At 41.3% G+C, this 17,282-nt stretch overlaps 17 non-coding genes across 17 annotated transcripts; 9 read left to right on the forward strand and 8 right to left on the reverse strand.

The window, feature by feature from the left end:
- Window positions 1–210: 210 nt before the first annotated feature.
- TRNAI-UAU (transfer RNA isoleucine (anticodon UAU)) lies at window positions 211–305 on the reverse strand. The gene is made up of 2 exons: window positions 268–305; window positions 211–246 (listed from the first exon to the last, which is right to left on the reverse strand). It is a non-coding gene; the product is annotated as a tRNA-Ile (tRNA).
- A 1,083-nt stretch (window positions 306–1,388) lies between these two features.
- Window positions 1,389–1,460, forward strand: TRNAT-UGU (transfer RNA threonine (anticodon UGU)). Its single transcript has one exon. It is a non-coding gene; the product is annotated as a tRNA-Thr (tRNA).
- Window positions 1,461–2,620: 1,160 nt separating this feature from the next.
- Window positions 2,621–2,715, reverse strand: TRNAI-UAU (transfer RNA isoleucine (anticodon UAU)). The gene is made up of 2 exons: window positions 2,678–2,715; window positions 2,621–2,656 (listed from the first exon to the last, which is right to left on the reverse strand). It is a non-coding gene; the product is annotated as a tRNA-Ile (tRNA).
- A 412-nt stretch (window positions 2,716–3,127) lies between these two features.
- TRNAS-GCU (transfer RNA serine (anticodon GCU)) lies at window positions 3,128–3,209 on the forward strand. The gene has a single exon. It is a non-coding gene; the product is annotated as a tRNA-Ser (tRNA).
- Window positions 3,210–3,798: 589 nt separating this feature from the next.
- On the forward strand, window positions 3,799–3,870 carry TRNAT-UGU (transfer RNA threonine (anticodon UGU)). The gene has a single exon. It is a non-coding gene; the product is annotated as a tRNA-Thr (tRNA).
- A 1,174-nt stretch (window positions 3,871–5,044) lies between these two features.
- Window positions 5,045–5,139, reverse strand: TRNAI-UAU (transfer RNA isoleucine (anticodon UAU)). Its single transcript has 2 exons — window positions 5,102–5,139; window positions 5,045–5,080 (listed from the first exon to the last, which is right to left on the reverse strand). It is a non-coding gene; the product is annotated as a tRNA-Ile (tRNA).
- Window positions 5,140–5,551: 412 nt separating this feature from the next.
- On the forward strand, window positions 5,552–5,633 carry TRNAS-GCU (transfer RNA serine (anticodon GCU)). Its single transcript has one exon. It is a non-coding gene; the product is annotated as a tRNA-Ser (tRNA).
- A 1,835-nt stretch (window positions 5,634–7,468) lies between these two features.
- On the reverse strand, window positions 7,469–7,563 carry TRNAI-UAU (transfer RNA isoleucine (anticodon UAU)). The gene is made up of 2 exons: window positions 7,526–7,563; window positions 7,469–7,504 (listed from the first exon to the last, which is right to left on the reverse strand). It is a non-coding gene; the product is annotated as a tRNA-Ile (tRNA).
- Window positions 7,564–8,646: 1,083 nt separating this feature from the next.
- TRNAT-UGU (transfer RNA threonine (anticodon UGU)) lies at window positions 8,647–8,718 on the forward strand. Its single transcript has one exon. It is a non-coding gene; the product is annotated as a tRNA-Thr (tRNA).
- A 1,160-nt stretch (window positions 8,719–9,878) lies between these two features.
- TRNAI-UAU (transfer RNA isoleucine (anticodon UAU)) lies at window positions 9,879–9,973 on the reverse strand. The gene is made up of 2 exons: window positions 9,936–9,973; window positions 9,879–9,914 (listed from the first exon to the last, which is right to left on the reverse strand). It is a non-coding gene; the product is annotated as a tRNA-Ile (tRNA).
- Window positions 9,974–11,056: 1,083 nt separating this feature from the next.
- Window positions 11,057–11,128, forward strand: TRNAT-UGU (transfer RNA threonine (anticodon UGU)). Its single transcript has one exon. It is a non-coding gene; the product is annotated as a tRNA-Thr (tRNA).
- A 1,160-nt stretch (window positions 11,129–12,288) lies between these two features.
- TRNAI-UAU (transfer RNA isoleucine (anticodon UAU)) lies at window positions 12,289–12,383 on the reverse strand. The gene is made up of 2 exons: window positions 12,346–12,383; window positions 12,289–12,324 (listed from the first exon to the last, which is right to left on the reverse strand). It is a non-coding gene; the product is annotated as a tRNA-Ile (tRNA).
- Window positions 12,384–13,466: 1,083 nt separating this feature from the next.
- On the forward strand, window positions 13,467–13,538 carry TRNAT-UGU (transfer RNA threonine (anticodon UGU)). Its single transcript has one exon. It is a non-coding gene; the product is annotated as a tRNA-Thr (tRNA).
- A 1,160-nt stretch (window positions 13,539–14,698) lies between these two features.
- On the reverse strand, window positions 14,699–14,793 carry TRNAI-UAU (transfer RNA isoleucine (anticodon UAU)). The gene is made up of 2 exons: window positions 14,756–14,793; window positions 14,699–14,734 (listed from the first exon to the last, which is right to left on the reverse strand). It is a non-coding gene; the product is annotated as a tRNA-Ile (tRNA).
- Window positions 14,794–15,205: 412 nt separating this feature from the next.
- TRNAS-GCU (transfer RNA serine (anticodon GCU)) lies at window positions 15,206–15,287 on the forward strand. The gene has a single exon. It is a non-coding gene; the product is annotated as a tRNA-Ser (tRNA).
- Window positions 15,288–15,877: 590 nt separating this feature from the next.
- On the forward strand, window positions 15,878–15,949 carry TRNAT-UGU (transfer RNA threonine (anticodon UGU)). Its single transcript has one exon. It is a non-coding gene; the product is annotated as a tRNA-Thr (tRNA).
- A 1,174-nt stretch (window positions 15,950–17,123) lies between these two features.
- On the reverse strand, window positions 17,124–17,218 carry TRNAI-UAU (transfer RNA isoleucine (anticodon UAU)). Its single transcript has 2 exons — window positions 17,181–17,218; window positions 17,124–17,159 (listed from the first exon to the last, which is right to left on the reverse strand). It is a non-coding gene; the product is annotated as a tRNA-Ile (tRNA).
- Window positions 17,219–17,282: the final 64 nt, after the last annotated feature.

The following is a 17,282-nucleotide window of genomic DNA, read 5'->3' on the forward strand; positions in this document are numbered from 1 at the left end:
TAAATGCACTGATGTGGTGTTTGCATGAAATGCAAGATGGCACATCATGGAATGTTTAAACTGAGCATCGCGGAGGATATGTGATATTTGGCACCCAGAGGAGTAGGACACGTAGATCCTATAAGAAGTAAAGACTCTCTAGCAAGGGCCGTCCATACTCTGAGTTTAAACTTTACTTTTTGTGAAATGGTTTATGAAAAACAACACGGCTGCTCCAGGTGAGGCTCGAACTCACAACCTCGGCATGGCTCAGTACAAGTACTGCTGTATAAGTACCGCACGCTAACCGATTGCGCCACTGGAGCTCTCTCTTTTCACATCTCCCCAGGTGAGCCATCTACAGCTGACCAAGTAGATGACAGACACTGCTCCATCATTCACTGTGCAAGATCGACTCACATGCTAGCATGTTATCATGACTATTAAAAATACAGTCCAAACGGAATAGATTCTATAATTGTCCTATAACATATGCTCTGTCTATTCAAAACCCCATAGAATTATATCTTGACAGTTCTGACAAAGTCTAGGGGAATCTTATGAATATTTGTAATTAGCACATAGTAAGAATTTCCCAAAAATGAAATGTAGGTCCCTGATTGGGGGAAGACGTGGAATGTGAGATCTTGCCTCAGCTGTTTTTTTCTTTTTTAGGTACAGTATATTGACACTTCAGTACCTTTTGTGAAGCAAGGTTTCAGATGGGGCTGTGGGGCAGACGAGGTGGCCGAGTGGTTAAGGCGATGGACTGCTAATCCATTGTGCTCTGCATGCGTGGGTTCGAATCCCACCTTCGTCGGAAAGCCATCAGAGTCTCTTTTGATGGCCAGCATTTCTTGTAGTATAATTACACTCTCTTTCAAGACAGAGCCAGGATCCGCTAGATGGGATCATCTGACTGTTCCATTTTAACAAATATGTCAAATAAAGTGAAGTATTTTGTGCGTAATAGAAATTAGATCTTTCATGGAGTTTCCAGAGGATTGCCTTTCACTCACTCCTGGCTTATTAACCAGTTTGGATAAATAGATTGATAAGAAAGCAGCTCTTACTCCTAAAATTTAGGCCGTCTCAAATGAATGACTGTTAACATATGTCTGCCCCACAGAGACAGATCACTTCTAATAAGTGGGTTCTCTATATGTCACTGATTGCAGACATACTAACTAGAGCTATCGGTATGGTCTTGAATGCGAAAACTCTTATTTTCTCATATGAAAATGTAGTTTTTCATACTTCCAAAAAAAGTGCCTTAAGCATGGTCTTCAATGTGTGCGCGCACGTGGACATTCATATGCAACTACGTTTCCATACAGAGTCTCAAAATCATAGATATATTCATACCTCAGTAAGAATACATGTTGCAATTTACATCCTGCGTGCAGACTGGCCTTGTAGCTCAGTGGCAGAGCACTGGTCTTGTAAACCAGGGGTCATGAGTTCAAGCCTCATCAGGGCCTTTTTACATGAGTCTTTCTGTATGTTGTTTTCAAGTCATTCTTCCCTGGAGTCACACCTTGCTTTAGGATTGCTTATTGCCAAGCTTCCCTTTCCTGCTTTCATATTATCAAGAAAATATCATGAAGATCATTGAATTATACATTATTGCCTCACCCCTTCCGATCTCCTGACGAACGCCTGACAAACGCCATTCTCACCCTGCCGGGCAAAGCCAAATAAGCCATGCATATTTACAGTTCCTTTGAAAGGCAGAGCGAGGACTAGGACCTCTGTTCCGACTGAATCTGCATCCACAGAAAGGATGTTATAAGGCCCTACAAATTTCACCAAGGAGATGTGAAAGTCTTCCCCCATAAAATACTTTTTTTCCCAGATACCCCGGCTCTTAGGCAAATGAGGTTACTCCTCAAAACCCCACCCCCACTCACCATAAATATCCTTCTCTCCTGCTGTCCATTCAAATGATACAAGGTATCTTGTACATAGAGAGAAAGGGAGAATAGGCAGACTTGCTTCAAAGATTTGGTGACCTTGGATGGGTGGGTTGAATGAAGAAGTGAACCTGGTTTCTGGGAGAGGAGTATCGAGATGAAGATGAGGAAAAGTGAACATGGACCACATTCATAGGTTAGAGAAATACATTTAATAGGTTGAATGGTTTTGAAAAGTGAACTTCGAGCAGTAATTGTTGGTTTTTAAACTGCACAGAAATTAAAAATGAATGTGGGATTGGAGGCACAGTCTGAACAGAAAAGCACCATAAGCTGCTATGGTGCAACTCAAGATGGTGAATAGAACCTTTAATATGATGATGCTCTTCTTTTGCTAGTTTTTTCGAGTCACCTTTTATTGTAAGTAGCTGATACAGCATTTTTTGCAGCTCTTCAGTTTATGGTTATCATGTGAGAACACAGTTTTCATCATATTTATTATTCTACAAATGTATTTTTAAATGCACTGATGTGGTGTTTGCATGAAATGCAAGATGGCACATCATGGAATGTTTAAACTGAGCATCGCGGAGGATATGTGATATTTGGCACCCAGAGGAGTAGGACACGTAGATCCTATAAGAAGTAAAGACTCTCTAGCAAGGGCCGTCCATACTCTGAGTTTAAACTTTACTTTTTGTGAAATGGTTTATGAAAAACAACACGGCTGCTCCAGGTGAGGCTCGAACTCACAACCTCGGCATGGCTCAGTGCAAGTACTGCTGTATAAGTACCGCGCGCTAACCGATTGCGCCACTGGAGCTCTCTCTTTTCACATCTCCCCAGGTGAGCCATCTACAGCTGACCAAGTAGATGACAGACACTGCTCCATCATTCACTGTGCAAGATCGACTCACATGCTAGCATGTTATCATGACTATTAAAAATACAGTCCAAACGGAATAGATTCTATAATTGTCCTATAACATATGCTCTGTCTATTCAAAACCCCATAGAATTATATCTTGACAGTTCTGACAAAGTCTAGGGGAATCTTATGAATATTTGTAATTAGCACATAGTAAGAATTTCCCAAAAATTAAATGTAGGTCCCTGATTGGGGGAAGACGTGGAATGTGAGATCTTGCCTCAGCTGTTTTTTTCTTTTTTAGGTACAGTATATTGACACTTCAGTACCTTTTGTGAAGCAAGGTTTCAGATGGGGCTGTGGGGCAGACGAGGTGGCCGAGTGGTTAAGGCGATGGACTGCTAATCCATTGTGCTCTGCACGCGTGGGTTCGAATCCCACCTTTGTCGGAAAGCCATCAGAGTCTCTTTTGATGGCCAGCATTTCTTGTAGTATAATTACACTCTCTTTCAAGACAGAGCCAGGATCCGCTAGATGGGATCATCTGACTGTTCCATTTTAACAAATATGTCAAATAAAGTGAAGTATTTTGTGCGTAATAGAAATTAGATCTTTCATGGAGTTTCCAGAGGATTGCCTTTCACTCACTCCTGGCTTATTAACCAGTTTGGATAAATAGATTGATAAGAAAGCAGCTCTTACTCCTAAAGTTTAGGCCGTCTCAAATGAATGACTGTTAACATATGTCTGCCCCACAGAGACAGATCACTTCTAATAAGTGGGTTCTCTATATGTCACTGATTGCAGACATACTAACTAGAGCTATCGGTATGGTCTTGAATGCGAAAACTCTTATTTTCTCATATGAAAATGTAGTTTTTCATACTTCCAAAAAAAGTGCCTTAAGCATGGTCTTCAAGGTGTGCGCGCATGTGGACATTCATATGCAACTACGTTTCCATACAGAGTCTCAAAATCATAGATATATTCATACCTCAGTAAGAATACATGTTGCAATTTACATCCTGCGTGCAGACTGGCCTTGTAGCTCAGTGGCAGAGCACTGGTCTTGTAAACCAGGGGTCATGAGTTCAAGCCTCATCAGGGCCTTTTTACATGAGTCTTTCTGTATGTTGTTTTCAAGTCATTCTTCCCTGGAGTCACACCTTGCTTTAGGATTGCTTATTGCCAAGCTTCCCTTTCCTGCTTTCATATTATCAAGAAAATATCATGAAGATCATTGAATTATAAATTATTGCCTCACCCCTTCCGATCGCCTGACGAACGCCTGACAAACGCCATTCTCACCCTGCCGGGCAAGCCCTGCCGGGCAAAGCCAAATAAGCCATGCATATTTACAGTTCCTTTGAAAGGCAGAGCGAGGACTAGGACCTCTGTTCCGACTGAATCTGCATCCACAGAAAGGATGTTATAAGGCCCTACAAATTTCACCAAGGAGATGTGAAAGTCTTCCCCCATAAAATACTTTTTTTCCCAGATACCCCGGCTCTTAGGCAAATGAGGTTACTCCTCAAAACCCCACCCCCACTCACCATAAATATCCTTCTCTCCTGCTGTCCATTCAAATGATACAAGGTATCTTGTACATAGAGAGAAAGGGAGAATAGGCAGACTTGCTTCAAAGATTTGGTGACCTTGGATGGGTGGGTTGAATGAAGAAGTGAACCTGGTTTCTGGGAGAGGAGTATCGAGATGAAGATGAGGAAAAGTGAACATGGACCACATTCATAGGTTAGAGAAATACATTTAATAGGTTGAATGGTTTTGAAAAGTGAACTTCGAGCAGTAATTGTTGGTTTTTAAACTGCACAGAAATTAAAAATGAATGTGGGATTGGAGGCACACTCTGAACAGAAAAGCACCATAAGCTGCTATGGTGCAACTCAAGATGGTGAATAGAACCTTTAATATGATGATGCTCTTCTTTTGCTAGTTTTTTCGAGTCACCTTTTATTGTAAGTAGCTGATACAGCATTTTTTGCAGCTCTTCAGTTTATGGTTATCATGTGAGAACACAGTTTTCATCATATTTATTATTCTACAAATGTATTTTTAAATGCACTGATGTGGTGTTTGCATGAAATGCAAGATGGCACATCATGGAATGTTTAAACTGAGCATCGCGGAGGATATGTGATATTTGGCACCCAGAGGAGTAGGACACGTAGATCCTATAAGAAGTAAAGACTCTCTAGCAAGGGCCGTCCATACTCTGAGTTTAAACTTTACTTTTTGTGAAATGGTTTATGAAAAACAACACGGCTGCTCCAGGTGAGGCTCGAACTCACAACCTCGGCATGGCTCAGTGCAAGTACTGCTGTATAAGCACCGCGCGCTAACCGATTGCGCCACTGGAGCTCTCTCTTTTCACATCTCCCCAGGTGAGCCATCTACAGCTGACCAAGTAGATGACAGACACTGCTCCATCATTCACTGTGCAAGATCGACTCACATGCTAGCATGTTATCATGACTATTAAAAATACAGTCCAAACGGAATAGATTCTATAATTGTCCTATAACATATGCTCTGTCTATTCAAAACCCCATAGAATTATATCTTGACAGTTCTGACAAAGTCTAGGGGAATCTTATGAATATTTGTAATTAGCACATAGTAAGAATTTCCCAAAAATGAAATGTAGGTCCCTGATTGGGGGAAGACGTGGAATGTGAGATCTTGCCTCAGCTGTTTTTTTCTTTTTTAGGTACAGTATATTGACACTTCAGTACCTTTTGTGAAGCAAGGTTTCAGATGGGGCTGTGGGGCAGACGAGGTGGCCGAGTGGTTAAGGCGATGGACTGCTAATCCATTGTGCTCTGCACGCGTGGGTTCGAATCCCACCTTCGTCGGAAAGCCATCAGAGTCTCTTTTGATGGCCAGCATTTCTTGTAGTATAATTACACTCTCTTTCAAGACAGAGCCAGGATCCGCTAGATGGGATCATCTGACTGTTCCATATTAACAAATATGTCAAATAAAGTGAAGTATTTTGTGCGTAATAGAAATTAGATCTTTCATGGAGTTTCCAGAGGATTGCCTTTCACTCACTCCTGGCTTATGAACCAGTTTGGATAAATAGATTGATAAGAAAGCAGCTCTTACTCCTAAAGTTTAGGCCGTCTCAAATGAATGACTGTTAACATATGTCTGCCCCACAGAGACAGATCACTTCTAATAAGTGGGTTCTCTATATGTCACTGATTGCAGACATACTAACTGGAGCTATCGGTATGGTCTTGAATGCGAAAACTCTTATTTTCTCATATGAAAATGTAGTTTTTCATACTTCCAAAAAAAGTGCCTTAAGCATGGTCTTCAATGTGTGCGCGCACGTGGACATTCATATGCAACTACGTTTCCATACAGAGTCTCAAAATCATAGATATATTCATACCTCAGTAAGAATACATGTTGCAATTTACATCCTGTGTGCAGACTGACCTTGTAGCTCAGTGGCAGAGCACTGGTCTTGTAAACCAGGGGTCATGAGTTCAAGCCTCATCAGGGCCTTTTTACATGAGTCTTTCTGTATTTTGTTTTCAAGTCATTCTTCCCTGGAGTCACACCTTGCTTTAGGATTGCTTATTGCCAAGCTTCCCTTTCCTGCTTTCATATTATCAAGAAAATATCATGAAGATCATTGAATTATAAATTATTGCCTCACCCCTTCCGATCGCCTGACGAACGCCTGACAAACGCCATTCTCACCCTGGCGGGCAAGCCCTGCCGGGCAAAGCCAAATAAGCCATGCATATTTACAGTTCCTTTGAAAGGCAGAGCGAGGACTAGGACCTCTGTTCCGACTGAATCTGCATCCACAGAAAGGATGTTATAAGGCCCTACAAATTTCACCAAGGAGATGTGAAAGTCTTCCCCCATAAAATACTTTTTTTCCCAGATACCCCGGCTCTTAGGCAAATGAGGTTACTCCTCAAAACCCCACCCCCACTCACCATAAATATCCTTCTCTCCTGCTGTCCATTCAAATGATACAAGGTATCTTGTACATAGAGAGAAAGGGAGAATAGGCAGACTTGCTTCAAAGATTTGGTGACCTTGGATGGGTGGGTTGAATGAAGAAGTGAACCTGGTTTCTGGGAGAGGAGTATCGAGATGAAGATGAGGAAAAGTGAACATGGACCACATTCATAGGTTAGAGAAATACATTTAATAGGTTGAATGGTTTTGAAAAGTGAACTTCGAGCAGTAATTGTTGGTTTTTAAACTGCACAGAAATTAAAAATGAATGTGGGATTGGAGGCACACTCTGAACAGAAAAGCACCATAAGCTGCTATGGTGCAACTCAAGATGGTGAATAGAACCTTTAATATGATGATGCTCTTCTTTTGCTAGTTTTTTCGAGTCACCTTTTATTGTAAGTAGCTGATACAGCATTTTTTGCAGCTCTTCAGTTTATGGTTATCATGTGAGAACACAGTTTTCATCATATTTATTATTCTACAAATGTATTTTTAAATGCACTGATGTGGTGTTTGCATGAAATGCAAGATGGCACATCATGGAATGTTTAAACTGAGCATCGCGGAGGATATGTGATATTTGGCACCCAGAGGAGTAGGACACGTAGATCCTATAAGAAGTAAAGACTCTCTAGCAAGGGCCGTCCATACTCTGAGTTTAAACTTTACTTTTTGTGAAATGGTTTATGAAAAACAACACGGCTGCTCCAGGTGAGGCTCGAACTCACAACCTCGGCATGGCTCAGTACAAGTACTGCTGTATAAGTACCGCGCGCTAACCGATTGCGCCACTGGAGCTCTCTCTTTTCACATCTCCCCAGGTGAGCCATCTACAGCTGACCAAGTAGATGACAGACACTGCTCCATCATTCACTGTGCAAGATCGACTCACATGCTAGCATGTTATCATGACTATTAAAAATACAGTCCAAACGGAATAGATTCTATAATTGTCCTATAACATATGCTCTGTCTATTCAAAACCCCATAGAATTATATCTTGACAGTTCTGACAAAGTCTAGGGGAATCTTATGAATATTTGTAATTAGCACATAGTAAGAATTTCCCAAAAATGAAATGTAGGTCCCTGATTGGGGGAAGACGTGGAATGTGAGATCTTGCCTCAGCTGTTTTTTTCTTTTTTAGGTACAGTATATTGACACTTCAGTACCTTTTGTGAAGCAAGGTTTCAGATGGGGCTGTGGGGCAGACGAGGTGGCCGAGTGGTTAAGGCGATGGACTGCTAATCCATTGTGCTCTGCATGCGTGGGTTCGAATCCCACCTTCGTCGGAAAGCCATCAGAGTCTCTTTTGATGGCCAGCATTTCTTGTAGTATAATTACACTCTCTTTCAAGACAGAGCCAGGATCCGCTAGATGGGATCATCTGACTGTTCCATTTTAACAAATATGTCAAATAAAGTGAAGTATTTTGTGCGTAATAGAAATTAGATCTTTCATGGAGTTTCCAGAGGATTGCCTTTCACTCACTCCTGGCTTATTAACCAGTTTGGATAAATAGATTGATAAGAAAGCAGCTCTTACTCCTAAAATTTAGGCCGTCTCAAATGAATGACTGTTAACATATGTCTGCCCCACAGAGACAGATCACTTCTAATAAGTGGGTTCTCTATATGTCACTGATTGCAGACATACTAACTAGAGCTATCGGTATGGTCTTGAATGCGAAAACTCTTATTTTCTCATATGAAAATGTAGTTTTTCATACTTCCAAAAAAAGTGCCTTAAGCATGGTCTTCAATGTGTGCGCGCACGTGGACATTCATATGCAACTACGTTTCCATACAGAGTCTCAAAATCATAGATATATTCATACCTCAGTAAGAATACATGTTGCAATTTACATCCTGCGTGCAGACTGGCCTTGTAGCTCAGTGGCAGAGCACTGGTCTTGTAAACCAGGGGTCATGAGTTCAAGCCTCATCAGGGCCTTTTTACATGAGTCTTTCTGTATGTTGTTTTCAAGTCATTCTTCCCTGGAGTCACACCTTGCTTTAGGATTGCTTATTGCCAAGCTTCCCTTTCCTGCTTTCATATTATCAAGAAAATATCATGAAGATCATTGAATTATACATTATTGCCTCACCCCTTCCGATCTCCTGACGAACGCCTGACAAACGCCATTCTCACCCTGCCGGGCAAAGCCAAATAAGCCATGCATATTTACAGTTCCTTTGAAAGGCAGAGCGAGGACTAGGACCTCTGTTCCGACTGAATCTGCATCCACAGAAAGGATGTTATAAGGCCCTACAAATTTCACCAAGGAGATGTGAAAGTCTTCCCCCATAAAATACTTTTTTTCCCAGATACCCCGGCTCTTAGGCAAATGAGGTTACTCCTCAAAACCCCACCCCCACTCACCATAAATATCCTTCTCTCCTGCTGTCCATTCAAATGATACAAGGTATCTTGTACATAGAGAGAAAGGGAGAATAGGCAGACTTGCTTCAAAGATTTGGTGACCTTGGATGGGTGGGTTGAATGAAGAAGTGAACCTGGTTTCTGGGAGAGGAGTATCGAGATGAAGATGAGGAAAAGTGAACATGGACCACATTCATAGGTTAGAGAAATACATTTAATAGGTTGAATGGTTTTGAAAAGTGAACTTCGAGCAGTAATTGTTGGTTTTTAAACTGCACAGAAATTAAAAATGAATGTGGGATTGGAGGCACACTCTGAACAGAAAAGCACCATAAGCTGCTATGGTGCAACTCAAGATGGTGAATAGAACCTTTAATATGATGATGCTCTTCTTTTGCTAGTTTTTTCGAGTCACCTTTTATTGTAAGTAGCTGATACAGCATTTTTTGCAGCTCTTCAGTTTATGGTTATCATGTGAGAACACAGTTTTCATCATATTTATTATTCTACAAATGTATTTTTAAATGCACTGATGTGGTGTTTGCATGAAATGCAAGATGGCACATCATGGAATGTTTAAACTGAGCATCGCGGAGGATATGTGATATTTGGCACCCAGAGGAGTAGGACACGTAGATCCTATAAGAAGTAAAGACTCTCTAGCAAGGGCCGTCCATACTCTGAGTTTAAACTTTACTTTTTGTGAAATGGTTTATGAAAAACAACACGGCTGCTCCAGGTGAGGCTCGAACTCACAACCTCGGCATGGCTCAGTACAAGTACTGCTGTATAAGTACCGCGCGCTAACCGATTGCGCCACTGGAGCTCTCTCTTTTCACATCTCCCCAGGTGAGCCATCTACAGCTGACCAAGTAGATGACAGACACTGCTCCATCATTCACTGTGCAAGATCGACTCACATGCTAGCATGTTATCATGACTATTAAAAATACAGTCCAAACGGAATAGATTCTATAATTGTCCTATAACATATGCTCTGTCTATTCAAAACCCCATAGAATTATATCTTGACAGTTCTGACAAAGTCTAGGGGAATCTTATGAATATTTGTAATTAGCACATAGTAAGAATTTCCCAAAAATGAAATGTAGGTCCCTGATTGGGGGAAGACGTGGAATGTGAGATCTTGCCTCAGCTGTTTTTTTCTTTTTTAGGTACAGTATATTGACACTTCAGTACCTTTTGTGAAGCAAGGTTTCAGATGGGGCTGTGGGGCAGACGAGGTGGCCGAGTGGTTAAGGCGATGGACTGCTAATCCATTGTGCTCTGCATGCGTGGGTTCGAATCCCACCTTCGTCGGAAAGCCATCAGAGTCTCTTTTGATGGCCAGCATTTCTTGTAGTATAATTACACTCTCTTTCAAGACAGAGCCAGGATCCGCTAGATGGGATCATCTGACTGTTCCATTTTAACAAATATGTCAAATAAAGTGAAGTATTTTGTGCGTAATAGAAATTAGATCTTTCATGGAGTTTCCAGAGGATTGCCTTTCACTCACTCCTGGCTTATTAACCAGTTTGGATAAATAGATTGATAAGAAAGCAGCTCTTACTCCTAAAGTTTAGGCCGTCTCAAATGAATGACTGTTAACATATGTCTGCCCCACAGAGACAGATCACTTCTAATAAGTGGGTTCTCTATATGTCACTGATTGCAGACATACTAACTAGAGCTATCGGTATGGTCTTGAATGCGAAAACTCTTATTTTCTCATATGAAAATGTAGTTTTTCATACTTCCAAAAAAAGTGCCTTAAGCATGGTCTTCAATGTGTGCGCGCACGTGGACATTCATATGCAACTACGTTTCCATACAGAGTCTCAAAATCATAGATATATTCATACCTCAGTAAGAATACATGTTGCAATTTACATCCTGCGTGCAGACTGGCCTTGTAGCTCAGTGGCAGAGCACTGGTCTTGTAAACCAGGGGTCATGAGTTCAAGCCTCATCAGGGCCTTTTTACATGAGTCTTTCTGTATGTTGTTTTCAAGTCATTCTTCCCTGGAGTCACACCTTGCTTTAGGATTGCTTATTGCCAAGCTTCCCTTTCCTGCTTTCATATTATCAAGAAAATATCATGAAGATCATTGAATTATACATTATTGCCTCACCCCTTCCGATCTCCTGACGAACGCCTGACAAACGCCATTCTCACCCTGCCGGGCAAAGCCAAATAAGCCATGCATATTTACAGTTCCTTTGAAAGGCAGAGCGAGGACTAGGACCTCTGTTCCGACTGAATCTGCATCCACAGAAAGGATGTTATAAGGCCCTACAAATTTCACCAAGGAGATGTGAAAGTCTTCCCCCATAAAATACTTTTTTTCCCAGATACCCCGGCTCTTAGGCAAATGAGGTTACTCCTCAAAACCCCACCCCCACTCACCATAAATATCCTTCTCTCCTGCTGTCCATTCAAATGATACAAGGTATCTTGTACATAGAGAGAAAGGGAGAATAGGCAGACTTGCTTCAAAGATTTGGTGACCTTGGATGGGTGGGTTGAATGAAGAAGTGAACCTGGTTTCTGGGAGAGGAGTATCGAGATGAAGATGAGGAAAAGTGAACATGGACCACATTCATAGGTTAGAGAAATACATTTAATAGGTTGAATGGTTTTGAAAAGTGAACTTCGAGCAGTAATTGTTGGTTTTTAAACTGCACAGAAATTAAAAATGAATGTGGGATTGGAGGCACACTCTGAACAGAAAAGCACCATAAGCTGCTATGGTGCAACTCAAGATGGTGAATAGAACCTTTAATATGATGATGCTCTTCTTTTGCTAGTTTTTTCGAGTCACCTTTTATTGTAAGTAGCTGATACAGCATTTTTTGCAGCTCTTCAGTTTATGGTTATCATGTGAGAACACAGTTTTCATCATATTTATTATTCTACAAATGTATTTTTAAATGCACTGATGTGGTGTTTGCATGAAATGCAAGATGGCACATCATGGAATGTTTAAACTGAGCATCGCGGAGGATATGTGATATTTGGCACCCAGAGGAGTAGGACACGTAGATCCTATAAGAAGTAAAGACTCTCTAGCAAGGGCCGTCCATACTCTGAGTTTAAACTTTACTTTTTGTGAAATGGTTTATGAAAAACAACACGGCTGCTCCAGGTGAGGCTCGAACTCACAACCTCGGCATGGCTCAGTACAAGTACTGCTGTATAAGTACCGCGCGCTTACCGATTGCGCCACTGGAGCTCTCTCTTTTCACATCTCCCCAGGTGAGCCATCTACAGCTGACCAAGTAGATGACAGACACTGCTCCATCATTCACTGTGCAAGATCGACTCACATGCTAGCATGTTATCATGACTATTAAAAATACAGTCCAAACGGAATAGATTCTATAATTGTCCTATAACATATGCTCTGTCTATTCAAAACCCCATAGAATTATATCTTGACAGTTCTGACAAAGTCTAGGGGAATCTTATGAATATTTGTAATTAGCACATAGTAAGAATTTCCCAAAAATGAAATGTAGGTCCCTGATTGGGGGAAGACGTGGAATGTGAGATCTTGCCTCAGCTGTTTTTTTATTTTTTAGGTACAGTATATTGACACTTCAGTACCTTTTGTGAAGCAAGGTTTCAGATGGGGCTGTGGGGCAGACGAGGTGGCTGAGTGGTTAAGGCGATGGACTGCTAATCCATTGTGCTCTGCATGCGTGGGTTCGAATCCCACCTTCGTCGGAAAGCCATCAGAGTCTCTTTTGATGGCCAGCATTTCTTGTAGTATAATTACACTCTCTTTCAAGACAGAGCCAGGATCCGCTAGATGGGATCATCTGACTGTTCCATTTTAACAAATATGTCAAATAAAGTGAAGTATTTTGTGCGTAATAGAAATTAGATCTTTCATGGAGTTTCCAGAGGATTGCCTTTCACTCACTCCTGGCTTATTAACCAGTTTGGATAAATAGATTGATAAGAAAGCAGCTCTTACTCCTAAAATTTAGGCCGTCTCAAATGAATGACTGTTAACATATGTCTGCCCCACAGAGACAGATCACTTCTAATAAGTGGGTTCTCTATATGTCACTGATTGCAGACATACTAACTAGAGCTATCGGTATGGTCTTGAATGCGAAAACTCTTATTTTCTCATATGAAAATGTAGTTTTTCATACTTCCAAAAAAAGTGCCTTAAGCATGGTCTTCAATGTGTGCGCGCACGTGGACATTCATATGCAACTACGTTTCCATACAGAGTCTCAAAATCATAGATATATTCATACCTCAGTAAGAATACATGTTGCAATTTACATCCTGCGTGCAGACTGGCCTTGTAGCTCAGTGGCAGAGCACTGGTCTTGTAAACCAGGGGTCATGAGTTCAAGCCTCATCAGGGCCTTTTTACATGAGTCTTTCTGTATGTTGTTTTCAAGTCATTCTTCCCTGGAGTCACACCTTGCTTTAGGATTGCTTATTGCCAAGCTTCCCTTTCCTGCTTTCATATTATCAAGAAAATATCATGAAGATCATTGAATTATACATTATTGCCTCACCCCTTCCGATCTCCTGACGAACGCCTGACAAACGCCATTCTCACCCTGCCGGGCAAAGCCAAATAAGCCATGCATATTTACAGTTCCTTTGAAAGGCAGAGCGAGGACTAGGACCTCTGTTCCGACTGAATCTGCATCCACAGAAAGGATGTTATAAGGCCCTACAAATTTCACCAAGGAGATGTGAAAGTCTTCCCCCATAAAATACTTTTTTTCCCAGATACCCCGGCTCTTAGGCAAATGAGGTTACTCCTCAAAACCCCACCCCCACTCACCATAAATATCCTTCTCTCCTGCTGTCCATTCAAATGATACAAGGTATCTTGTACATAGAGAGAAAGGGAGAATAGGCAGACTTGCTTCAAAGATTTGGTGACCTTGGATGGGTGGGTTGAATGAAGAAGTGAACCTGGTTTCTGGCAAAGGAGTATCGAGATGAAGATGAGGAAAAGTGAACATGGACCACATTCATAGGTTAGAGAAATACATTTAATAGGTTGAATGGTTTTGAAAAGTGAACTTCGAGCAGTAATTGTTGTTTTTTAAACTGCAAAGAAATTAAAAATGAATGTGGGATTGGAGGCACACTCTGAGCAGAAAAGCACCATAAGCTGCTATGGTGCAACTCAAGATGGTGAATAGAACCTTTAATATGATGATGCTCTTCTTTTGCTAGTTTTTTCGAATCACCTTTTATTGTAAGTAGCTGATACAGCATTTTTTGCAGCTCTTCAGTTTATGGTTAGCATGTGAGAACACTGTTTTCATCATATTTATTATTCTACAAATGTATTTTTAAATGCACTGATGTGGTGTTTGCATGAAATGCAAGATGGCACATCATGGAATGTTTAAACTGAGCATCGCGGAGGATATGTGATATTTGGCACCCAGAGGAGTAGGACACGTAGATCCTATAAGAAGTAAAGACTCTCTAGCAAGGGCCGTCCATACTCTGAGTTTAAACTTTACTTTTTGTGAAATGGTTTATGAAAAACAACACGGCTGCTCCAGGTGAGGCTCGAACTCACAACCTCGGCATGGCTCAGTGCAAGTACTGCTGTATAAGTACCGCGCGCTAACCGATTGCGCCACTGGAGCTCTCTCTTTTCACATCTCCCCAGGTGAGCCATCTACAGCTGACCAAGTAGATGACAGACACTGCTCCATCATTCACTGTGCAAGATCGACTCACATGCTAGCATGTTATCATGACTATTAAAAATACAGTCCAAACGGAATAGATTCTATAATTGTCCTATAACATATGCTCTGTCTATTCAAAACCCCATAGAATTATATCTTGACAGTTCTGACAAAGTCTAGGGGAATCTTATGAATATTTGTAATTAGCACATAGTAAGAATTTCCCAAAAATGAAATGTAGGTCCCTGATTGGGGGAAGACGTGGAATGTGAGATCTTGCCTCAGCTGTTTTTTTCTTTTTTAGGTACAGTATATTGACACTTCAGTACCTTTTGTGAAGCAAGGTTTCAGATGGGGCTGTGGGGCAGACGAGGTGGCCGAGTGGTTAAGGCGATGGACTGCTAATCCATTGTGCTCTGCACGCGTGGGTTCGAATCCCACCTTCGTCGGAAAGCCATCAGAGTCTCTTTTGATGGCCAGCATTTCTTGTAGTATAATTACACTCTCTTTCAAGACAGAGCCAGGATCCGCTAGATGGGATCATCTGACTGTTCCATTTTAACAAATATGTCAAATAAAGTGAAGTATTTTGTGCGTAATAGAAATTAGATCTTTCATGGAGTTTCCAGAGGATTGCCTTTCACTCACTCCTGGCTTATTAACCAGTTTGGATAAATAGATTGATAAGAAAGCAGCTCTTACTCCTAAAGTTTAGGCCGTCTCAAATGAATGACTGTTAACATATGTCTGCCCCACAGAGACAGATCACTTCTAATAAGTGGGTTCTCTATATGTCACTGATTGTAGACATACTAACTAGAGCTATCGGTATGGTCTTGAATGCGAAAAACTCTTATTTTCTCATATGAAAATGTAGTTTTTCATACTTCCAAAAAAAGTGCCTTAAGCATGGTCTTCAATGTGTGCGCGCATGTGGACATTCATATGCAACTACGTTTCCATACAGAGTCTCAAAATCATAGATATATTCATACCTCAGTAAGAATACATGTTGCAATTTACATCCTGCGTGCAGACTGGCCTTGTAGCTCAGTGGCAGAGCACTGGTCTTGTAAACCAGGGGTCATGAGTTCAAGCCTCATCAGGGCCTTTTTACATGAGTCTTTCTGTATGTTGTTTTCAAGTCATTCTTCCCTGGAGTCACACCTTGCTTTAGGATTGCTTATTGCCAAGCTTCCCTTTCCTGCTTTCATATTATCAAGAAAATATCATGAAGATCATTGAATTATAAATTATTGCCTCACCCCTTCCGATCGCCTGACGAACGCCTGACAAACGCCATTCTCACCCTGGCGGGCAAGCCCTGCCGGGCAAAGCCAAATAAGCCATGCATATTTACAGTTCCTTTGAAAGGCAGAGCGAGGACTAGGACCTCTGTTCCGACTGAATCTGCATCCACAGAAAGGATGTTATAAGGCCCTACAAATTTCACCAAGGAGATGTGAAAGTCTTCCCCCATAAAATACTTTTTTTCCCAGATACCCCGGCTCTTAGGCAAATGAGGTTACTCCTCAAAACCCCACCCCCACTCACCATAAATCTCCTTCTCTCCTGCTGTCCATTCAAATGATACAAGGTATCTTGTACATAGAGAGAAAGGGAGAATAGGCAGACTTGCTTCAAAGATTTGGTGACTTTGGATGGGTGGGTTGAATGAAGAAGTGAACCTGGTTTCTGGGAAAGGAGTATCGAGATGAAGATGAGGAAAAGTGAACATGGACCACATTCATAGGTTAGAGAAATACATTTAATAGGTTGAATGGTTTTGAAAAGTGAACTTCGAGCAGTAATTGTTGGTTTTTAAACTGCACAGAAATTAAAAATGAATGTGGGATTGGAGGCACACTCTGAACAGAAAAGCACCATAAGCTGCTATGGTGCAACTCAAGATGGTGAATAGAACCTTTAATATGATGATGCTCTTCTTTTGCTAGTTTTTTCGAGTCACCTTTTATTGTAAGTAGCTGATACAGCATTTTTTGCAGCTCTTCAGTTTATGGTTATCATGTGAGAACACAGTTTTCATCATATTTATTATTCTACAAATGTATTTTTAAATGCACTGATGTGGTGTTTGCATGAAATGCAAGATGGCACATCATGGAATGTTTAAACTGAGCATCGCGGAGGATATGTGATATTTGGCACCCAGAGGAGTAGGACACGTAGATCCTATAAGAAGTAAAGACTCTCTAGCAAGGGCCGTCCATACTCTGAGTTTAAACTTTACTTTTTGTGAAATGGTTTATGAAAAACAACACGGCTGCTCCAGGTGAGGCTCGAACTCACAACCTCGGCATGGCTCAGTACAAGTACTGCTGTATAAGTACCGCGCGCTAACCGATTGCGCCACTGGAGCTCTCTCTTTTCACATCTCCCCAGGTGAGCCATCTACAGCTGACCAAGTAGATGACAGACACTGC

The sequence above is a fragment of the Triturus cristatus genome, chromosome 12, assembly GCF_964204655.1.
Source record: "Triturus cristatus chromosome 12, aTriCri1.1, whole genome shotgun sequence".
NCBI lineage: Eukaryota > Metazoa > Chordata > Amphibia > Caudata > Salamandridae > Triturus > Triturus cristatus.